The sequence below is a fragment of the Mus pahari genome, chromosome 22 (genome assembly GCF_900095145.1).
Source record: "Mus pahari chromosome 22, PAHARI_EIJ_v1.1, whole genome shotgun sequence".
Classification (NCBI taxonomy): domain Eukaryota; kingdom Metazoa; phylum Chordata; class Mammalia; order Rodentia; family Muridae; genus Mus; species Mus pahari.
Genome location: NC_034611.1, coordinates 2,162,101 through 2,184,894, shown reverse-complemented (window position 1 = coordinate 2,184,894; position 22,794 = coordinate 2,162,101). Strand labels below are relative to the sequence as shown.

At 41.6% G+C, this 22,794-nt stretch overlaps 1 protein-coding gene and 1 long non-coding RNA gene across 3 annotated transcripts in view; one reads left to right on the top strand and one right to left on the bottom strand.

The window, feature by feature from the left end:
* The window catches only part of LOC115062939, a 41,195-nt gene extending 38,917 nt beyond the window's left edge, over positions 1-2,278 (bottom strand). For both annotated transcript variants that reach the window (XR_003842844.1, XR_003842845.1), the window contains exon 1: positions 2,120-2,278. This is a non-coding gene — a long non-coding RNA (uncharacterized LOC115062939). The remainder of the gene's footprint in view (positions 1-2,119) is intronic.
* Positions 1-22,794, top strand: part of Kcnb2 (potassium voltage-gated channel subfamily B member 2) — a 419,439-nt gene that overhangs the window by 319,498 nt on the left and 77,147 nt on the right. The gene's annotated exons all lie outside the window — the stretch shown is intronic.

The following is a 22,794-nucleotide window of genomic DNA, read 5'->3' as shown; positions in this document are numbered from 1 at the left end:
AGAAATACAGGAGAACACTGCTAAAGAGGTAGAAGTCCTTAAAGAGGAAACACAAAAATCCCTTTAAAAATTACAGGAAAACACAACGAAACAGGTGATGGAATTGAACAAAACCATCCAAGACCTAAAAAGGGAAGNAGAAACAATAAAGAAAATCCAAAGTGAGACAACTCTGGAGATAGAAACCCTAGAAAAGAAATCAGGAACCATAGATGTGAGCATCAGCAATAGAATACAGGAGATAGAAGAGAGAATCTCAACTGCAGAAGATTCCATAGAGAACATGGGCACACCAATCAAAGACAATGCAAAATACAAAAAGATCCTAACTCAAAACGTTCAGGAAATCCAGTGCCCAATGAGAAGACCAAACCTACTTATTATAGGAATAGATGAGAATGAAGATTTTCAATTTAAAGGGCCAGCACATGTCTTCAACAAAATTACAGAAGAAAACTTCCCAAGCCTAAAGAAAGAGATGCACTCACTGATAAGTGGATATTAGCCCAGAAACTTAGAATACCCAAGATAAAATTCGCAAAACACAAGAAAACCAAGAAGAAGGAAGACCAACGTGTGGATACTTCATTCCTCCTTAGAATAGGAAACAAAATACCCATGGAAGGAGTTACAGAGACAAAGTTTGGAGCTAAGACGAAAGGATGGACTATCCAGAGACTACCCCACCCGTGATCCATCCCATCATTAGTCACCAAACGCAGACACTATTGCATATGCCAGCAAGAGAAAGTACCCAAGGAGTTGAAGGGGTCTGCAACCCTATAGGTGGAACAACAATATGAACTAACCAGTACCCTCAGAGCTCATGTCTCTAGCTGCATATGTAGCAGAAGATGGCCTAGTTGGCCATCTTGAAGAGAGGCCCCTTGGTCTTGCAAACCATATATGCCCCAGTACAGGGGAACGCTAGGGCCAAGAAGTAGGAGTGGGTGGGTAGGGGAGCAGGGTGGGGGGAGGGTATTGGGAACTTTGGGGATAACATTTGAAATGTAAATAAAGAAAATATCTAATAAAACAAAAAGATTGGTCTCTGGTCATGCCTCTGGATGAGGCACTGTCTTGCCTGATAGGTAGGTAGGTGCGATATGAAAGGGTCTATGGCACTGTGGGCAGTTAGTCCTGAGCTGTATAAGAAAGCTAGCTGATCGTCCCAGTAAGCAGCACGCCTCCATGCTTCAAGTTACTGTCTTGGGCTCCTGACATGATGTATGTCTGTGATGAACTATGTGACCTGAAACCATAGCCTAGTAGAGGCTTTCTCCTGCAAAGACTTGAAAAGAGTTGTCTTGGGCTGAGGTGTTTATCACAATACACAAACAGTAGGCTTCATGATCTCCGTAAGTAATTACAAACCACATTGTCACCCATTTGCTTCATGATCTCTGTAAGTAATTACAAATCACATTGTCACCCATTCTTTAAAACACATGAATGGTGCCAGCAAGATGTCTCCGCAGGTTAAATAAAGCATTTGCTTCCAAGACTGACAAGCTGAGTTCAAACCCTGAGACTCGCATGCTGGAAGAGAGAAGTGAGTCCTGAAAGCTGTCCTCCAACCTTGACACAAGTGCTATAAACCATGAGCACCCATGCACGCACGCACACACACACACACGCACACACACACACAGGACAGGGTACCTTCCTACTTCTCTAACATCTGGCTTGTCTGTGTGGCTGGGGTCATCTTTGCTGAGCTCTGTCTGAGACCCATCTCTTTCCTGTCATTTAAATCTCAGCTCAAGTGCCACCATTTTATTTTCTTGACCACGCAAAGACTTATCACTTCATGAGAGTTGTCACCTTAGCCTTTACTCTAACTCTGACCTCATTATCTTTCTGAGAATCAGATACATGTAGCTCTTTTTACTTTCACATCCCCTCCTTCTTAAGGTCATTTATAGCTTAGGCGCACACGCATGCACACACACACACATTTGAAAATAATTTTTTCTCATACAATCTATTCTGATCATGATTCCCCACTCCTTCCAGACCCTACCCACCTTTAATGCCCTGTATTTGCTCGGCACTTATAGCCCAGCCAATAACCAGACTGAGGAAGCCACTCTGAGTCATGCTGTGCAATTTCCAGTACCTTAAGAATAGGTGAGGTTTTTCCCAGTGTCAGCTGCAGGGCTCTGCAAGTGTTTCCCTGTTGCCATGGCAAAGGCTTTATGCAGCAAATCCCACCTGGAAGGGAGTTTCTGTGTGCTTTCGGAGTCTTTGCACAGACACTGGCTCCCAAATGGACTCTGCCAAGGGCACTGCTCAGGGCAGACTTTTCGTTAATCTTTATCTGAGCTAAATTGAGTTGAGACTTTGATACCTATGACATTCTGCTGCCACAGGCTCCTTGTCAAACGCCAGTTTCCAAGATCTCATAGAGAAGAGACAGCATTCTTTGTGGGAAAAACAAATCCTCAAAAGGCAAATTTTCTGTAAATTTTCTACCCATAATAACAATAAATCAAAGTCCATATATAGAAGCCCAGGTTCTATATATGAAACATGAGTTTCATTCTCTCATGTACTGCAAAAGCCATCTAGGTGGCAGGTAACGTTATTAACTGCATTTTACAAATGAAGAAACCATGGGATCATTACAAGAGCTACAACTGAAACAGACGAAAGGCCAGAGCTGCCCTACAGGCCATGGGCCTTGCTTTCACCTGTAAGGGGCTTCCAGGGGCACCTATGTCGGCTCTTCAAGGACCTGGAAACCCTGAGCTTGAAGGTGATATGCCCAACAAGCTTGACTACTGGTGTGATAAAAATGTACTCTTGGGAGCTGGAGAGACGGCTCAGTGCCGGCAAAAGAGCAGAGTTCAGTTCTCAGTACCCATACAGAGCAGCTCACAACCACCTATGACTCCAGCTCCAGGGTGTCCAGCATCCCGGCTTCTGAAGACAGGCACTATCATACACTTACCCCACATAGATACATACACAGACACATCATCATCATAAATCTTTAATTTTTTCACAATCACTTATTTCTATCTTCCCCATTCCTTGGCACTATAGAAACCTTAGCTATAGTCTTCCACTCCACAGACACAAGCATTTTTCTCTCCACTCAGAGACAGTTGCTCTATGGCAAAGGCAATTTTTATTTGTTGGTTCATATTTATTTTTTTACATTTGTGTCTTGTTTCGTTTAAAGCAGAGTCTCATTCTGTACTTCAGGCTTACTTGAAACACACTAAGTAGTCTAGGCTGCCTTGGGTGCACAGATATCCTTCCGCCTAAGTCTCCCATGTGCTAGAATTATAGACATGCGCCACCGTGCCCAACAACAAGGGAACAGAAACATGAAATGAGCAATCGCCATCATTGTACAAGATTTGGCGCCCATTAGAAGGCCGGCTCTCTGGCTCTGACGGGTTGCCTTGCTTTGGGCTCCTTCTGTTTGTCCCTCTTTGCCAGTATCTGGCTCCTGTGCTCTAGTCTGGCACATGTGTAAAAGATGACTCTCCTGTACTCTGTCACTGCTGGCTTCTTCCCCTGCACTGCCCTGGCTCTCCCACAGTAGCCTGGTGGTCACTGCTGGCTCCCTCCTCCCAACTCCCCCATCTCTAAGTATGCTCCGTACTATTCGTGTTTGGTTCTCCTGCCCCTGAAATATGCCTCTTTTGTGGTATCTTTAAAAATCTAACTATGACTCCTTTCTGCCTGGCCTACAGGTGCTCTCACGTTCTTTCTTCCCTCAGAATTGCACATTCAGACTCATTCCAAAAGAGCAGTCATGACCATAAATCTGAAGTATCCAGTCTTTCTTAGTCTAGATATATCGATGCATGGATCCCATTTGCAAAGCTAAGTCTTACCGGGGAGTCTCACATCTGGAACTAGCTTCAGACTGGCAGTAGGTGAGGCGACAACCCCACCTGGAAAGAGCGTGGGTAAGACACTTCCCTGCCAAGCTTCCTCTAAAGAGCCCTCTTACAGCCCTTTCTCCCTTCTACACTCTGAGTTCTTTTATATTTTGCTGTAGTGAAGTACATATAGCATCCTGTTTGCCATTTTCTGGGCACATTGTTAGAGCTAAGTCTTGTGATATGAAATGTAATCACATCATTTCGTGATCATCACCCACTTTCATCCCCAGGTCATTTTCATCTTCCAAGACTGAAGCTCTGAACCCTGAGCACACTAAATTCCCATACCCACGAGCTCATACTGCTTTCAGCCTGTGATGGTTAGTATTCCCAGGACCTGTATCAATCAATAGCTGACCTATACCTATCTTAGTTAGTGTCTTATCTTAGAAAGATGACCCAGATTTCCTCTCCTTTAAATAATATCCATATCGCCACAGTTTGTGCTGCCATTGATCCTTCTAGAGACACCACATTGTTTCAACCTCTCTCCTGTTGTGAAGGATGTATTTTACCATTTACCATACTGCTTTTGATTCTTTGAGAAAGAGAACTAGAAGTGGAATGACTGGGTTGTATACTGACTTTTGTATAGGGACTTGGGGGATTTTCTGTTTTCCATGCTAATTGTACCGTTTTATGTTCCCTCTAACTATGCACAAGATTTCAAATTCTTTACACCCATCACACTATGTATTTTGTCTTTTCTGGATATTACCCATTTTAATGGGAATAAAATAAAATTATATAGTATTTTATTTGTATTTCCCACTGAATGAGGCCAAGCGTCTCTTCCTGTACGTATCAGCCATTTGTACTATGTCCTGAAATAATGTCCCATAATGTGACTTCAGTTTTGTCACAATTCCAACATCTATTTTCTTTTAAATTTTCTGCCTGTGATTTTTGCCTGCCATTTCTGAATCCAACTTCACACAAAGGTTTTTCTGATTTCTTAAAAGATATTTGCAATTTAAGTTTTATGCCCAGAGCTCTTACTTCCTTCTAGAAGGATCCATATGCTACTAGCATCACTTTTCTGTAGACATTTCATATGCAAGTTTTCCTTATAGTTGCTGTGGTATAGTCAGTTATTATCATATTGGTATCCATGAGCTGTTGAGGCATCCCACATCAGGGTTGAGACATGAAGAATCCAATTCTAACATCTCTACAATGGGGATACAAGGTGTAGGAACTGCATGGTATCTACTGTATTCCCCCTGGATCCCACGGAGCTTACATCCTACTGGGGAAGTAGGTCAGTGTCGTGGAGATCTCACATAATAAAAACGAATTGGTGGTAAATTCTGTGATCTCTGTGAACAGTGGGGAAGGGGAGCAGATGTATCCAACTGAAGATGGGGAGGCCAAGGTGTGGCAAGAACATTTAGCAAGCACATCATGAGGGCTGTGGACAGCTGTTCCCTTACTTACTATAGGGGAAAGAAAACATAAGTTTCAAATGCAGGATGAGAGATTAATTTAGGTATTTCCTGAGAATGTGTATCTAGGTTACCATAGATGCTAAGTCTCTCTGTTTAGAGATTTTTTTTTTTCTTCTTAGATAAAATAAAGGAGGGAGGGTAATGAATTGACTCCTTAGTCTTCTCAATAAAAAAATGATGTTACAGGAGAAAAATCTATATCTTGAGATAAATCAATTTGACTGGAAGCACCCCCAGCTGTGATGCTCACATCTGTTGCTTATGTCCTTTGCGCAACTTCTGTGCCATTCATGATCGTGTGAATGTGGGTAGCAATAATAACTACATAACATCTTTGTGTTGGTTTTAATTCTCACTTCTCTGCCTTTTAAAAAATATTTGAATGCTGGATGGAAATCATTAAAGTGTTCAGTTCTGATTTCTCCTATCTGGGTCACTTATTGGCTGGCCACTGTTGGATTGGAAGGGATGTTGATTGAAAAAAATCTGTAACATCAAATATTCCAAGACTTAACTTCTGTTTGATTTTAGACTGGACTACCTGATTAGAGACCAGAGATTGACCTTCGTAGGCTAGTTAAATGGGAGGAGAGCCAGCTATTAGTAAAATAAGCTTTCATCTTCTGAACACATACCAAATGCCCAGGAGGCGAAGAGACATTGCAGGGGAGATTTTGACATAGCCAGGGAAGTCAGTTTGACATGGATTTTTTTTTTTTCCCCACAAGCAACCTGTTAAATCCATTGATGTGGGCTGGAGAGATGGCTCTGCAGTTAAGAGCACTGACAGCTCTTCCAGAGGTCCTGAGTTCAATTCCCAGCAACCACATGGTGGCTCACAACCATCTGTAAGGGGATCTGATGCCCTCTTCTGGTGTGTCTGAAGACAGCTGCAGTGTATTCATATAAAATACATGAATAAATCTTTTTTTAAAAATTAAAAAGTAAATGCATTGATTGTGAACTGGCCTACTAACATTTTCAATCTCAGGCCTCCATTGCTTTCCAAGAAGATTCAAGTGTACTTTTCTCTGGGGTGTAGGTCACAAGCTTCTCTGCCACTGTGTTATCTTGAGTTGTGTGTACTTATGAAACAAAAAATGGGCAAAGTCCATTGTTTGAGTGCCACACCTCCAGGCAGGTTCATTCTTCTCTAGGTGGTCTCATTGCTGTTCCAGGTCTTCAGCTTCAAGTCAATCTAGTCTTTCTTCAGCAAAATGCTTTTCCGATTGTAATTATAACCACCTAGAAAAAGGGAAACATTGTTGTGAAGAATAAAATAAAATAGACAAGGAGAAGACAAGGTTAGAGAGAAAAGTTAATTCCTAAACCATCCTCTCATGAGGAGAACACAGCTTAAGTATTATTTATTGGAAAAAACACAGCCCAATTGGATCGGAACCTGAAATTACCATCAAGTCTTGGTAGATTATATGACAAGTACCTACAGGAAGATAACTTAATTTGCACAGTATCTCAGCATGGGTTTTCTATCTGGCCTAATAGCCTGAGGATTTGGGTTCATGAAGTAATCAGCATGGCATCTTAGACATACTTATGCACATTTTATCAACCAGAAATGGGTTCATGTCCATGTACCAAGGCCATTGATTATATGGCAGAGAGTTTGGCAGGGCTTCCTGGATTTTTTTTTTTTTTTTTTTTAGTGTGAATATTTGATCAGAGCAGTTCTAATAATCTCCTAGGATTTTGTTATGGAAAGGACAGATTTGTGGCTACAGGGCTTCAGTGTTTATCTAGTTTAAAACCTTGGACTTGTGACAAAACAGCACATGGCCTTCCATCTGCTTGCTTTTTCTGTGGATCCATTTTTTGAGCAGATTGAAGAGATCTATTATACTAAAAATATATTCTATTCTATAGTTTTCAAGCCAAGCTAAGATCATTCATTTTTAAGCCCTCTAAGAATGGGGGTGCTGAGGTATTTCTTTCCCCAAAGTCTCAGATTCAAGTGTGTACCGAAAATAATGTTGGTGAATTTTCTGTGCATGCACTCAGGAGGCATGGGTTCTTGAGAGCTGAAATAGCATCTTGTATTTCTACTCAGCCTGTTTGTGCCTTTTGTGCTCTAACTTGGAGGCCCCCTCAGGCAAGCCCCCTCCTGTGCCTCTGTGTAATTTCCTCTGCTTTGTCGTGGTTCTACCCAGACAAGAGTCTGAATATCTGCCTGTAAAGACAAAACTCAATCTATTGAAATGAATAGTTGAATCAGTAATTTGCTTTAGATTATACTGCCCAAAAGTCATTCTCCAAGCTTTAGGATATTAGAGGCCCTGATTAAACTCATGGAGATACTGTCACCTAGCTCTTATGTGCATGGATAAACTATAAACTACGGTACGTTGAAATGAATTCAGTAATTAGTCCAGTCTATACATAATGTTAAAAAGCAGCTTTGACCACAAAATTTTTCCAGGCTGGGAATCTGGCCGAGTGGAAAGCACTTGCCTGGCTTGCAGGAGACCCTGGATTCAATCTCTGGTACCACAAAACAAAAGAGAAGGATTTTATCACTCTGGGACCATCTGAAATCCTCAGCATGTATAGAAAGCTCCTATTCTTTTCTAAAGCATGGTCTCTGAACAGTGGTAAGACAACGTCAGAGGCGAGAGTGAATGGAATAACAATGGGAAGGATGCATATCTGACAGTTCTTTATAAGCTGTCAAGGCTGCTGGAAAATATGTCCCCATTGTACTTCATAACCACTCTGAGAAACATCTTATTTTACAACATCCCAAATGTGGAGAGTGACCTAAGAAATGAGGTCGCTCACCTCAGGCCACAGTAATACTAGAGGTAGTTTGGGACTGGTACCCAGGCCACAGTAATACTAAAGGTAGTTTGGGACTGGCACCCAGCTCTCTCTTCTGCTCCTTTCTGGTGTGGTATACTCCACATAGTATTTTTAAAATATCTATGAATACTACTCTGTAAGTCCTTTCCAAGACCCTGATAATGTAAATAAGACAAAAATAATATATCTGAGATTAAAGCAAATGGCTATATTCATGGGACTGGCCTTGGTAACCATGGAGACAGATATGTCCTTCTATGAAGACTGAGGCCAAAAGTGAGATTGTAACAGAAATTATTTTTAACTGTGCTGTGGGGTAGGGAGGGTATTAGGGAAGGAAGTGATGTCATTACTGCAAAAAGAAAAGGCCAGATATTTCATAATTGGATACTTAAAATCACTGCTTATCAATGGAGAGGATCCAGTGCCAGTGGAGATGGTTTCCTCTGCTTTTCATTGTTTCTGCTGCTTTCAGTGACACAGTGGTCTATGTCATCATAGTCACCTTCCCTTCTAGTGACACACTCATGCCTGCTGCTGTAAGAGCAATGATTCTCAGAGTGTTAAAAAAAAAAAAAGTCTTCTTAGATACTTGCCAGGAAAGAAGGGACAAAGGAAGAAAGACCCACACATCCTCCCCACCAAGCCCAAGTTAATTTATTCTGTGACACATAAAATCTCAGGCTTAGCAAAGCTCTCATTCAAGGTTAAGTTACTTGCTTTTGAAATTTAAGAGTTTCTCTTCTACCAATCAAACATCATCAATGAAGAAGAATCAATTTTAAATACTGTAGATGCTGATTCAAACTTGGTCTGCTGTGACAGCTTGTCTCAAATCTTCTTTTTCCCTCAGTAATCCTGTTGATTCAGTTTTATCCCACGTTAATGGTCCAACCATGGGGTATTCCATCACAGTCTCAGGAGACCACCACTAAGAGCTAGTTATGATTGCTCTAACACCAATTTGCCTCACTTACACTTGAATTATAATTATGTTATTTAAGTTCAAATTGTTGAATGTCACCAATGAAATGGGTGCCCCAAGAAAAAGTTGCTTCAATTGAAAACAAAATACAAGCCCTAGAAACATACAACACAATTAACAAAAATGGAAACCTATTCTTTTGTGTGTTTGTGTGTGTGTGTGTTAAATCTTTTACCATTTATCTATTTATCTATCACTTTCCATTCCAATCCCAGCCCTGCAAACCTATTCTTAAAGCAATGTACATTCTTACATTCTGTGAGAAGGGTGAGCATAAATCCACATTAACCAAGCCAGGCAGACATGTGAAAGAAATATAGAAGTTATTAAAATAGCCTGGAATGCCGCAGTAAATGGTTTGACTGGAGCATCTGGCAGTGTGTAATATGTTTAAGGCACAGTATCATTCAATCAGGTAAAGGCAGTCTCCTAAATGTGCTAACGAAAAAGTCACTCACACCTTCCCCACAGCAGGTTTAGTAGTTAGTAACAGTAGTAGCAGTTCCCAGAGCAGTGAGTGCAAGAGACAATATAACTAGAATTATTGCAATAACAGAAACAAAGAAAGATTACTTTTAAGGATTTGAAGAACCAATATTATAGCTGTGGAAAACTGTGAAAGATCTGAAATTTAACCCCCCTTCAACTTGAAGTATTTGTACAGGACAGTGGATAGTGACAGGAGCCACAAGACCACTAAGTCAGAGGAAAAGGACCATGGTAGTAGCCAGAACATTAGAGGTTTCTTATGCTGACCTCTATGCTCCACAGGGAAATACTGAAAAGGTCAGAAGACTCTTCATTTACAGGAGATGTAAGAACCCTTGGCTTAAGGACCAGAGCACATTTATGATAAACAGTGCTGATCCTCCCCCGCTTTGGTAGTGGTAGATCGCTGTCTCTACTGTAAGACATCCTTGAGATAACAGACCAGGACAAAGACAAAGTCAGAGACATGCATGAATACAAGAGATCTGTGAAGAATTATTTCCCAATAATGAGTGGGTATAAAAAGTCTAATGAAAGATATTTAATGGCAAAGGTCCTGAAGAACTGAAAGAGCAGGAATCAAGACTTAAAATAAAAGCATTGAACAGAGTTGATTTAAGAGAGGAGAGGGGGTTGTTTCAGTATAGGACATGAGAGGACAAGAAAGAACTAAGTAAGACTAAGCAAAAAATGTAAACTGATCCTTGTCTTTGAATACAAGCATCTCAGGGAACCACTTGAGAAACCCATACTCCACTGCTTCTTGATTCTACCACTATGCAACACCCCAACAAATACGGCAGCTGGTTTCAAGTGGTACCAGTTGACAGCAGGCAGGGAAAGGTCAGTTGGAGATGTCTTCAAGTGGATATTCCTCTAGTAAGGTTCATCCCATGTGTTTCAATAGCCATTTGCCTTTAACAAGGAACATGGAACTAGCACAGGTCTGGAGGAAAGAAACTATGCAAGTGAAGCAAGGCTGTGAACCAGGACAAATGCTGACCCAAACCACCCCACTCTTAATGGCTCATAGGTAATTTGTCAAGGCCTCACCTTTATTGAGTGCAGTGGTGTCTTTGAGTGACTAGATTTATGAGTGTGATGTTTTATTGGGGAAGAAATAGTATTCCCTGTCCTCCCCACGCTCAAAATTAAACCAAACCAAATTGTAATTGTGCTGGTGATGGTTGCTTTGCCTCACCAGGAAAAGTAAGACCCTGGAAAGCAAAGAAGTGAGAGGCAAGCCTGAGCTTAGGGATGGAACTCTGAGCCTAGCCCTCGGAACAGTCGAACAGGGTCTGAGGAACCACCTGTGGAGAGAATGAAAGGCACAAGAATCACAAAGAATGGACAGCAAGTCTGATTGATCAAGCTGGCAAATTTTATTTTTCCCAGGCAGGTTTTATACCCATAGAAGCAGGGTATGGGGAGGGGGATGATGCAGAATCGCTTTGTTTCTGGGGCAACGCACCTGTTCCCAAAAGCAGGATATTGGCTAGGTAAAAAGTTCAGCAGGAGAAACAGAACAGAATGGGTTGCTAGGTACCTGTCCACAAGATCTATAGCTATTTGTTCTTAACTGGGGGCAGTACTTTCCTACAGAGGCCTCAACTTTTTCCCATAGAAATCTCAACTAAGCTAGTACTTTTCCACTAAGGCCAAAACTTTGTAAGTAAACACTTATGACTGACAAGGCAGTTAACATTTAATCAGGGTGGCTCCCAACAAGTTCTGAGCACCATGTTGTCTTTATTAGGAGTCTGGCAGGATACCGCCAAAGCTAATCGCCTGCCTTTTTTAAATGCTGGTACTGAGAGTCAAGAGAACTGGACTTGACTGTACTTACAGCTCTTACTACTGCTCTGGCTCTGAAATTTTTTTCTGTGCAGAGAGCTCCCCAATGTGCAATTTCCAAAGCCCTGAAGGTATAAGTAGAGTCGAAAGCACAAATCGCATGAGACACGAGCTGAAAATTCACAATGATCTGATGAATGGAATAGTATGGAGAACCACTGTGGAGAAATCCTATCCAACACTGAGATCCTTTGCTAACCATTGGGAATCTACTAGAAAATAATCATTCCTTAACATACATGATCTCTTTCAGTAGTCCTGTATCCTGCATTCAAAAGATACTGTACCATCAATTAGGTTGACTGTATCACAAAGCACACAGATGTCAATATCTGACCTCTTCCAGGTATGTCAGTCAGAGCCCAGCCACCTTTGTCAACATCTGGAAATATTTATTTTTGTTTAAAGGGTAGCTAATTGAATGTAATAACCTATTCAAGCAGTTGTATTGTAGTAACTGTTGTGCAGCTGGTCTTCACGTGGGATTCCTAAAGTAGGAGCAGGGGCTGACTCTGACTGTGTTGCCTGCCCTTGGATCCCTTTCTCCTAACTGAGTTGTCTTGTCTAGTCTCAATACAAAAAGATGCTCCTAGTCTTACTGCAACTTGATATGCCAAGGCTGGTTGATATTCATGGGAAGGCTCCCCTTTTCTGAGGAGAAGGGGAAGAGAGGTGGATAGAGAGAGGTGAGATGGAGGGAGGGACTTGAAAGAAAGGAGGGAAGGAAAGCTGTGATTGGGATGTAAGGGAAATATATAAATAAATAATAAATAAGTAAATAAAACAGTCACCCAACGCAATAAGATACATGTCACTCAAGTACAATTATTTCTCATTTGCACTGGCTTCTCTTTTTTCTCACTATCATGTATATTTTCTAGTTAGCTCATGATTTGCACAGTATTTTTTTCCTTTTTATTAGATATTTTCCTTATTTACATTTCAAATGCTATCCCGAAAGTTCCCTATACCCTCCCCCCTCCCTGCTCTCCTACCCACTCACTCCCACTTCTTGTCCCTGGCATTCCCCTGTGCTGGGTCATATAAACTTTGCAAGACCAAGGGCCTCTCTTCCCAATGATGGCCGATTAGGCCATCTTCTGCTACATATGCAGCTAGAGACACGAGCTCAGGGGGTACTGGTTAGTTCATATTGTTGTTCCACCTACAGGGTTGCATCCCCCTTCAGCTCCTTGTGTACTTTCTCTAGCTCCTCCATTGGGGGCCCTGTGTTCCATCCAATAGCTGACTATGAGCATCCACTTCTGTGTTTGCCAGGCACTGGCATAGCCTCACAAGAGGCTGCTATATCAGGGTCCCTTCAGCAGAATCTTGCTGGCATGTGCAATAGTATCTGGGTTTGGTGACTGAAGATTGGATGGATCCCCGGGTGGGGTAGTCTCTGGATAGTCCATTCTTTCATCTTAGCTCTAAATTTTGTCTCAATTTACACAGTATTTTATTTTCCTTTTTTATCCTATAAGCATTTTCCAACATTTTTACTGGCGTTTTATTTTTAACACTAAACAACTAAATGTTATTTAAATGTCCCAGTCGAAAGCAACTTTATAAGCCCTATCTTCTGTTTTGTACAGCTCAGAGCCTCTCCCGTTCTCCATGCAGCTTTAAAACACCAACTGAATGCCCTGTAAGGTACTGTGTTATTACTCCATAGAGAGAAAAAACAACTCTGACTCTATCCTGAGCCACAGCAGAAACACACCAGCAAATGGTCACTAATGCCAAAGCACATCCGCTATTCCAGTAAGAGGAGAGCTAAAGAGGAGGGGCTCTTGAGCTTCATTTGAAGGTTCTTTCAAACGTCAGATGGTTTCATGTATTTGAATGAAGAGTTCACTCAGGAAACAACTAAAAGCCCACTTTCTGGCCAAACACTGCCCTGGTCCACTGTACAACACCGCCCCCAAGTGGCCTTCCAGCTTCTGCCAAACACCAGACCTCCCAAGCTAAGATCTGGTTTGTCTGTTCTATTTGCTTGCTTGCTTGCTTGCTTGCTTGCTTGCTTGCTTGCTTGCTTGCTTGCTTGCTTGCTTGCTTGCTTGCTCATGATCCTTTTGCCTCAATTTCCTGAGTGCTGAGATCACAAACTTGTACTGACTACCAGGCCTGGCCTCTTCTAGGCATCTTTAAATCTTAATCACTTGGGATGGAAGACAGAGCTGCAAATAGCTTCCTTAATGTCTCTCATTCCCCCATCACTATTTAATAATTCTTTGATTTCCTAAGTATTTGTGAGGTCATTTGTAAATTCTGCTGCATCTAGGACAAATATTTCCTTTAGCAACTATACAACCAATCAAAGATAAGAGATACTTTTGACTGTGTAAAACATTTCACCATCATTTGGTCAGTCTGCTACCAACATGAGGGGCAGTCCCTGCTTTCCTAAAGAGTCTCTAAGTTATCTCTCCACTCAAACTAAAAACAAAAACAAAGAACAAAGAACAAACAAACAAACAAACAAACAAATCTCTGTAAAAGCAATGATTACTCAAATAAGTAAGAGCACAAAGGACCAAACAAGTGGCTACAGTGTTCTGGGACTTCTGGGCAAATCAGCAGATGTTCTCTAACCTGAATCCTCACCCCCATAACTCAGGTGGTCCTCTCAGCTCTCCAACTCCCTGCAAACAGAAGCTGGATCCTGGAGCTTTGCTGTGTGCTTCTGTGGAAGGAGAGTGGAGAAGGGAGGGGGAGTCTATGGGAAGTACATCACAGTAAGTGACCTTTCTCTAACACTGGTCCTTAACCTCACAGATCACAACCAGGTCTGCCCTAGTGCCTACAGCCCTGTTCCATGATTCCTTGTGTGTGCGTCTTCCTGCATCAAACATTTCTGTCAGATTCCTCCCGAACTGCTGGGGATGCCGTCATTTACACCATTAAGGCCAGTCTGCATTTGAAATATACAAAAACAAACTGGCCAGATGTTTTGTTCCTCATCTACCAGGAAGAATGGATCATAAACTCAAGAGCTTACCCAAAATGATACATCTGTTTTCCAGATAAGAAAGGGCCAGCTCCAGCGCCCTGCCCATGCTGCTGTTCCAGTTACTGATCTGATCCCATCAGTAAGGCGGGGATTGCAGAGCAGACTTCAGACAGCATTTGTAAAACTCTTGTGAAGGAGTTTGTCTCATTCGTTTGTCTTCGTCCAATTTGTTCTGCACAGATACTTTTGTAAACAACAGTGATGAATAATTTAGGATAAATGTAACCAAGCCCTTGACTATCAGGGTATTGTCAACTGTTATAAAAACAAATTATAGCTGGAGGAGGTTACTACTTGTACAGACTTGCAATGCTAACACTTTAGAGGCATAAGAGCTCAAGTTCAAGGCTCATGTGGACACACAGCAAACACCTGTAGCAAACAAAACTGAAATATTAATTATTATTCTAAATGATTTCTTTTCATTTATGACCTTCTCTTGCTTGGGTTAAGGTCAGTGGTGGGCTGTTCTGGTCAGAGACAGCACTTTAGAATAGGACATAGAGAACAAATCAGTGACTAAATCTATAGAATGCTGCTTTCCCATCCTTTCTCCCAAAGCTACTATTCAAATGTTCATTAATTCATCTGTTTGTCCTTTCAGCAATGTGTGTGTGTGTGTGTGTGTGTGTGTGTGTGTGTGTGTTTGTGGTGTTTGATATATATATATCAGAACAGTGGAAAGATGCCATTCTTTTATTGCAAGACATAATTTGTGTCACCTAAAATAAAAAAGCTGTATAATTAGGCTCTATTGCCATGATAAAAACACACACACAAATAACTAAAAGTAACTTGGGAAGGAAATCACTTACAAACCATAGTTCATCGAGGGAAGACAGGCACTGCAGCGGTACTAGAGCAGTGTTGCTTACTGGTTTGTTCCTCATGATTTTAGTTTAGCCTACTTCCCTATTCCTAGGACAACCTGCTCAATGAGGGAACTGCCCGCAGAGTGCTGGGCCTACCCACATTGAACAGAAAATGTTTGGAGGACTTGCCTGCAGGCAAATATATATTTATATATATAATCTGATGTATATATAACCCATATATAACCCATTAAGTTGATCATTGTTACATGCTGGAGACACAGTAGTAAATAGCGATTGGCCTTCCTACCCTTGTTGAGGAACCTGCCCATTGCTGGAAGTGTTTTCAATGGAATATGTACCAAAACAGAAACTAAAAGTCTAGCACTACAAAGTTATTGGTTATTTTTCTTAGGCCTAATCTTGGGAATTTTCATCAACTATATATCATTTCTTCTAAGGAAAAGCAAAGAATTAATTGCTCTCATGTCCTTACCCACTTAAAAAAGTTTTTTCCCTCTCAGCTTACAAATCTCTATTGTCCGACACGACTTTCTGTCTCATCTTCTTCAACTACACTAGTTCCACCAGAATTCTCTCTAACGCCAAGCATTCTCTGAATGCCTATAAAAACCATGCTCCTAAATATAGGTCTTTCAATCTGCCAATCATCATTTACAACTCATAGTATAAACCAGAGCTCTGCTCACTTTTAAGGACTCATCCCTCCTCTGACTCTCAGAGTAAGAGCATCTAGTCCCTCAGTTGCTCTAGAGAAGCACTAGCCAAAAGTGTGTGGGGGCAGAGGCTTGCCTGGCATCTTGTTCTCCTTCCTTCTTCAACAGTTTAGGGTAGCTTTGTCTTCCGCCCATCAGTGCTGTAAACCCTTACGTCTTAGGAAACAATCTTTGAAAAGTTCAGCTGTCACATATGGAGGTGGGCAATTCATGTTCCACCATCCAGGGACTTCAGGGCTCCCTACCGCACCCATCATTTGTCAGGAAGAATCCTATGCACCCGTAGGACCAGGACCATACTGTATCTGACTTTGCTTGCCAAACATGCTATGCCTTGACACCGAAATATACTCAAATGTTTGTTAAGCATAACAGCTTAGCCCCAAAAGTGGGAATACCTGAGAGCTGTGGTGTTGTATTGTTAGAGACAAGCTGCACCATGGGAAACCATTACGACAGAAAAGAAAAATAAGGATCTGTTATGTAGTCTGACACTTTGGTGCATTTGTACATCTTGCTTGCTCATTCTTCTCATTCAACTCATGAACTTGACCCAGAGTTGTGATATGTAGAATTTGAAATGATTCTTAATCTTCCCAGACAGCAGGAGAGGGATATAAGCCTTCTTGCAAAAAGCCAAACTGAGTGTACCTCTCCACCAATGGCATGATTGCTTTAAGAGCAGACAATCTGACTTCAACCCTAGAATGCTGCTTAGACAAACATGCCATTTTAGACTGCCAGGTAGCTCCAATGGAAGAGACCAACATGTCCATAGGTCTGCTTCAGGGGACAATGCTGATACAGCCTTATATTAAGCAAGGAGGCAACTTCTCTTTGTCATCATCTTCCTCCTCATCCTCCTCCTTCCCACTTTTTAAATGAGATAGAAGGAAAAGACTGCTGCTGAGTTCTGAGCTGTTCCCTAACACCTATGATCAGACATGAGAGAACTAGGACTGAAACCGGATGCAAGGAAAGAGGAAGTCATTTCACTTTCCTCTTATTGCAAGAGAGTATAACCTGCGTCTTTATTTGCACACAATAAAGGCGAGAGGTGCCTGCAGTTTGGTCCTAGCGTGCCAGCTATGGTTCTTCCGGCTCAGTGCACTTACTACTCGCTTTGTGGAGTGCGCAGACTTGGCTGCTTCACACCGAGATGTGCGCAGGGGTTAAATTCAGCAGAACATGAAATGGACTGGGGGTGGGGAATAAGCAATGGAGTGGAGCAAGGGAGATGGCTCTGCTCTGCTATTTAGATCACTCTGTGCTCTTGCAAGGGACTGGAATTCAGTTCCCAGCATCCCTGAGGCATGGGTATCATGGAAGGAGCTCAAAACTCCAGCTGCAACTGGCAACACCAGATCCAGGGGATCGCACAGTCTCTCCTAGTCACCTGACCACTTGCACATACACGTACACACGCATCAATAATAATAATAATGGTAATAATGATCTAAACAAATACAAAAAATGTAACATATTCCTTTAATGAATTTGCTATTATTAGATGTTTAAGTGAAAATATTTTTGATATATTGGGTTACATAAGATATATTACTGAAATTAATTTTATCTTTTTTGTTTGTGTTATTTTTAATGTGACTACTAGAAATTCTAACCACACCTATGGCTCACAGTACTGTTCCTTAGACAGTGCCTCTTTCAATGGTCTTAATTAATGCAGAAGTTGCTCTGGGAGGCTTTTTCCTTCTCAAAGTCTCTTCATTGTTGAAATAAAGTCAGAGAAACTGTCAGACACTAATTTTGTTAACAATGCATTATATTTGTGTACATCTTCAAACTTGTTTCTCAAAAATCACTTTCCATTTAAAATTAAATAAAAATTGGGCTGACCCGATGACCCAGAGGCTCACAACACTGTCAGGAGACTCAGGTTTGGTTCCCAGCATCTGCTAGAGGCTTACAGCTGGAAACTGAGTTCCAGGAGATCCAGCGCCCTCTTCTGGCCTTCACAGACAAAGGACATATATGCACTACACTCAAATACATTCAGGCAAAATGCTGATACACAAAATACATAAATTAAGTAAATCTTTCTTTAAAAACTATATGAAAGAACTGTATTTAAGGAAAAACATCTTACCATACTTCAGTGGTGGTGCACGCCTTTAATCCCAGCACTCGGGAGGCAGAGGCAGGTGGATTTCTGAGTTCGAGGCCAGCCTGGTCTACATAGTGAGGTCCAGGACAACCAGGGCTACACAGAGAAACCCTGTCTTGAAAAACCAAAAACAAAACAAAACAAAAAGTTTGGAAGAATAATAGTATTAAGGAAATTACATCAACTTAAAAAAAAACTTAATTTGCCAGTGACATAACAATTTTAATTTCATCAAGGCCGTTTTGAGAGGATGGAGACAGGACTCCAACAGTTAAGAGAAGAGCAATTGTTGCTGCAGAGGACCCTACTTTGGTTTCCTGCACCCATGTCTGCTGGATCACAGCCACCTGTGACTCCCGCTCCAAGGGATCCAACACTCTCCTATAGCCTTTGTAGTCACACCACACACACACACACACACACACACACACACACACACACACACACAGGGGTTTGAAAGAATTTCCGAATTTTCTTCCCAGATAAAACTTTAAAGGGCTTGCTGTAGCGCCTTCTCTCTGACCATTGATAATGTTCATTCACTAATGTAAACAGATGAGTTGTTTATCCTCAGAACTACACATTTCCTCTTCTTTACTGCCTTGCTTGTATTTGGTTTTTTTTTTTGTTTTTGTTTTTGTTTTGTTTTGTTTTTTCGAGACAGGGTTTCTCCGTGTAGCCCCCTGGCCATCCTGGAACTCACTCTGTAGACCAGGCTGGCCTCGAACTCAGAAATCCGCCTGCCTCTGCCTCCTAAGTGCTGGGATTAAAGGCATGCGCCACCACGCCCGGCTTCTTGCTTGTATGTGTACAGTTATGATACTATATAGAATTAAAATACTGCAGGCCCCATAGTTCTATTACATTCATCTTCGGTTTATAGCAAAACATAATATTAAATATTTATGTGGACTGTGAAAGCAGTCAATAGCCATATTCTACAGTGGATAATATAGAACCAAAATGGTTTGGATATAATCATTCTCTGCAGGCCTGGTGGACGCTCTGACAGAATATGATGGCTAATCTCTCGGTCCCATTTCTCCAAAGTCTCCTATAAATGAGAGGAACAGCGGCTGTCAAAAACTGACAAAATAACCAGCCATCTTTAGAGTTTGGTCCCTTATCAGTTATGATGTTGAGCTCTTTGTACTGATCAGGAGTAATTTAGTGAATATGAATCTTTCACTTTTGGGTATCATACGTTAAGGACTCAAAATAATAAATCTATGATGATAGCTCTGTCTTGGGCATAATGTAAAAACCAGTAAAAGGCTGGTGGGAAAGTGTGCAGCAGTGGGGCTCGCAAGTCCACCTCGTTAGAGGGTGGTAGCCTGTTTGCTTTTCCTTTGTGTTTCTATCTCCATGAGTTTCTTTTCAGTTGTGTTGAAAACAAGTATTAGAGGGGCTAAGGAGGCAGCTCAGCTGGAAAAATGCTCCTTCTCAAACATGATGCCCTGAATTTAGACCCTCAACATCCATGTAAAAGCTAGGCACCGCAACTGTGTGCCTCTGTAAGCCCATCACCAAGGCCAGCTGAACCAGGAAACTCCAGGTTCAGTAAGACACCACGTCTCAAACAATGTAGTAGAGAAATGCAGTAAGATACCCAGTGTTGACCTCTGTCCTCCACATGCACACACGAACAGCCCCCCCCACACACACAGAGTATGACATGCCTGTCCTTTTGAATACACGGATGTGACAAGCCTTTCTTTGGACATTCACATCAGCATAACTAGAATGGAGTTTCCTAGTTGTTTGTTCTGCTCTGCTTATTCTGAAAGTTTGAGTGATGTTCCCCACGCAGGCACAGAGATGTTGCTATATACACACCTTTCTTGTCTGAACCACGCAGGCACAGAGATGTTGCTATAATACACACCTTTCTTGTCTGAACCACGCAGGCACAGAGATGTTGCTATAATACACACCTTTCTTGTCTGAACCACCCAGCTGCGATATTATTGATCTCTTGCTGGTATAAATTAAAACAATATTGATGTCTTACATGTAAGTCTAAGACTCAAATTGTTTTGAGACTTAACCCATGCAGTGCCCGAGGTATATGCTTTACAGAATCCCACCTTATATTCCACAGAAGTTTTTCTTCATTTGCATGACAAAATGTGATTTTGTATGAAGAGTCCTCCAACACTGGACTATCCACCCCATCTCTCTCCTTGAATCACTCAGTTTCAACAGCTCCAGGCTGCTTCTTTGTCATAAAAATTTTCATCAGAATTGACACAAATCATCATAAACAATAATATTTTAGACTTCTGTTTTCTCTTCATCTCAGACTTCCATTCTATTAAGTCTGAAGTGTGACCTAACACTGTCAAATAGAAACACAATAATATAAACCATTTCTTTAATTTCCAAGTTGCCACAGCAAAAAAGTAAATATAATTGGGCAGTGGTAGCACACGCCTTTAAACCTAGGACACAAGAGGCAAAAGCAGGTGGATCTCTAGAGTTTGAGGCCAGCCTGGTCTACAAACCAAGTTCTAGGCCAGCCTGGGCTACACAGAGAAACTCTAACTCTACTTAATTAATTAATTAATAAAAAAGTAAGCATAAATAGGTGCAATTAACATCAATGTCATTTATTTAACCCATACAATGAATGAATGAGCTATCATTTCAACAGGTGATTAAAATAAAAATTATTAGACTCTTCCATTCCCCCCTAAATTTGATGTATGTCTATTTCAGCAACAAATTCCAGTTGGAGCTCGTCATATCTCAAGGTCATCTGTGGCTGGCGACCACCACATTAGATTTACACAGTTGGCATCCAGGAGAGATGAGCATCCACAATGACACAAGACGTCGAGTGTGGCTATAGATCAATACGGGTCTCACTGGAGAAATCAACTGTCTGTGTGTAAAAGCTTTAATTGTTTCATTTAGGTGTTGGTGGACTAAAATGTCCTTACCTTCTTTCACATATATGCAGACAGCTTGGGTATTATTACACCATTTAAAAAGTCCAGCAAGCATTTCTTCTCTTCTTCTTAGTTCACTTTTTCTTGATTCTAAATTGAGATATATGTGAACTAGTCAGATGAGTTGAAGAGCACTGTAAAATAATTTTTTAATTTTTTAAAACTAGCATTTATATTTCAGGAGAAAAGCAGATACCTTGTATATTGTTGCCTGGTAATATTTCTTCTCTTGCCTCCAGAATCAGTTTGTATTGATCACTTGATCAATTTATATAAAAGTTAGTATCACCAAGAGAGTGAGATTCAACAAGAATTCTACATCCAAGCATCTCTCTCAAGCACAGAAACATGGCGAGTCAGAAGCAGCAGTGGTACACTGTCCATCCAGCTAGAGAACCTCGGGCGTGCACACTCATCTTCTGCCGCTAACTACAGTGTTCACATTCATTCACTGAGAAGCACAACCTTGGGCCATTCATTCTTTGAGTCAGTTTCTCATAGGCTGCTTATGTGCAGTTACTATGTCCCAGGCCTCATACTGGACTCCAGGATTACATAATCATAGACGTCAAGGAGAGCACAAACCAGGGCTCCCTTTTGTGATTGGCTGGATGCAAAGAGCCTTGGTCCTGTGGCGTGGCTTCTCCCTCGTGCACCATTTCTCCACAGAGACTATGGACAACCTCTCCAGACCCCTCTCCCTTGCCTTCACTCCAAAATACAGCATTTGGAGAGCTGCTGAAGGCAATTTGCGAGGCTATAAAACAGATTGTTCAGCTGCTGAGCCTCCTCCCCACGACCACTTTGTCTCCATCCATGACTCCGAGCAGGCGCCAGCGTCTATGACAACGCTTCTCAACCTGTGGGTTGTGACCCCTCTTGGGGTGTGGACCATTCGCCTAGAATGCACATGGCCCTGCCTGACTCCCATCTCCAGTACAACACAAATAAATAAGCGGAGGGAGAGATGGAGGAAGGACAGGGAAGACAGGGAAAGGAAGAAGAGAAGGAAGAGGGAGGGAACATAAGCTGTGGAGTTAATACAGTTGCAGCCTTTGTATTGAAAGTTCCTTAGGAGGGTTGCTACACCGTCTCTGCCTGACAGGGCATCCCAGTATTACTGTTGCCTTCCCACAAGTGTAAGTCACAAATAATACACCTGCAGTGTCCTGAGCTAGCAGAGAGGTGGCACACATCATTCCACATTTATCATTGCCTGTCTCATTCATATAGTTCTCACTTTTACAACATTAGAGCAGTCAAACATCATAAAACAAGACCAGCCAAATTAAACAGCTTTGATTCAATCATATCATACGAGATTTGGAATGTAAACATATGTCTTAAAAGAACACCACAGCCGTTAAAAGCGGCAAGTTTTTAGTTTTAGTTCTTTCAAAGAGTGCATTTGCAAGAAAAAAAAAAACACATTCCAAGCAGGGAGTAACTTTACCTCCCTAATGCTCCATATTGCTGCTTTCTACTGTGGTGTGCTAAATAACCGTGCAGAACTGCATTTTCAGTGTGCTAAGTGAGGACACCAAGCAGCCTTCCCATGCTGCATAGTTAAACTGCCTGCAAAAAGTGGCTTTTATCACCTGGCACTGGGATCATGTCCCTCTAATGAGAAAGAAAGAAAGAAAGAAAGAAAGAAAGAAAGA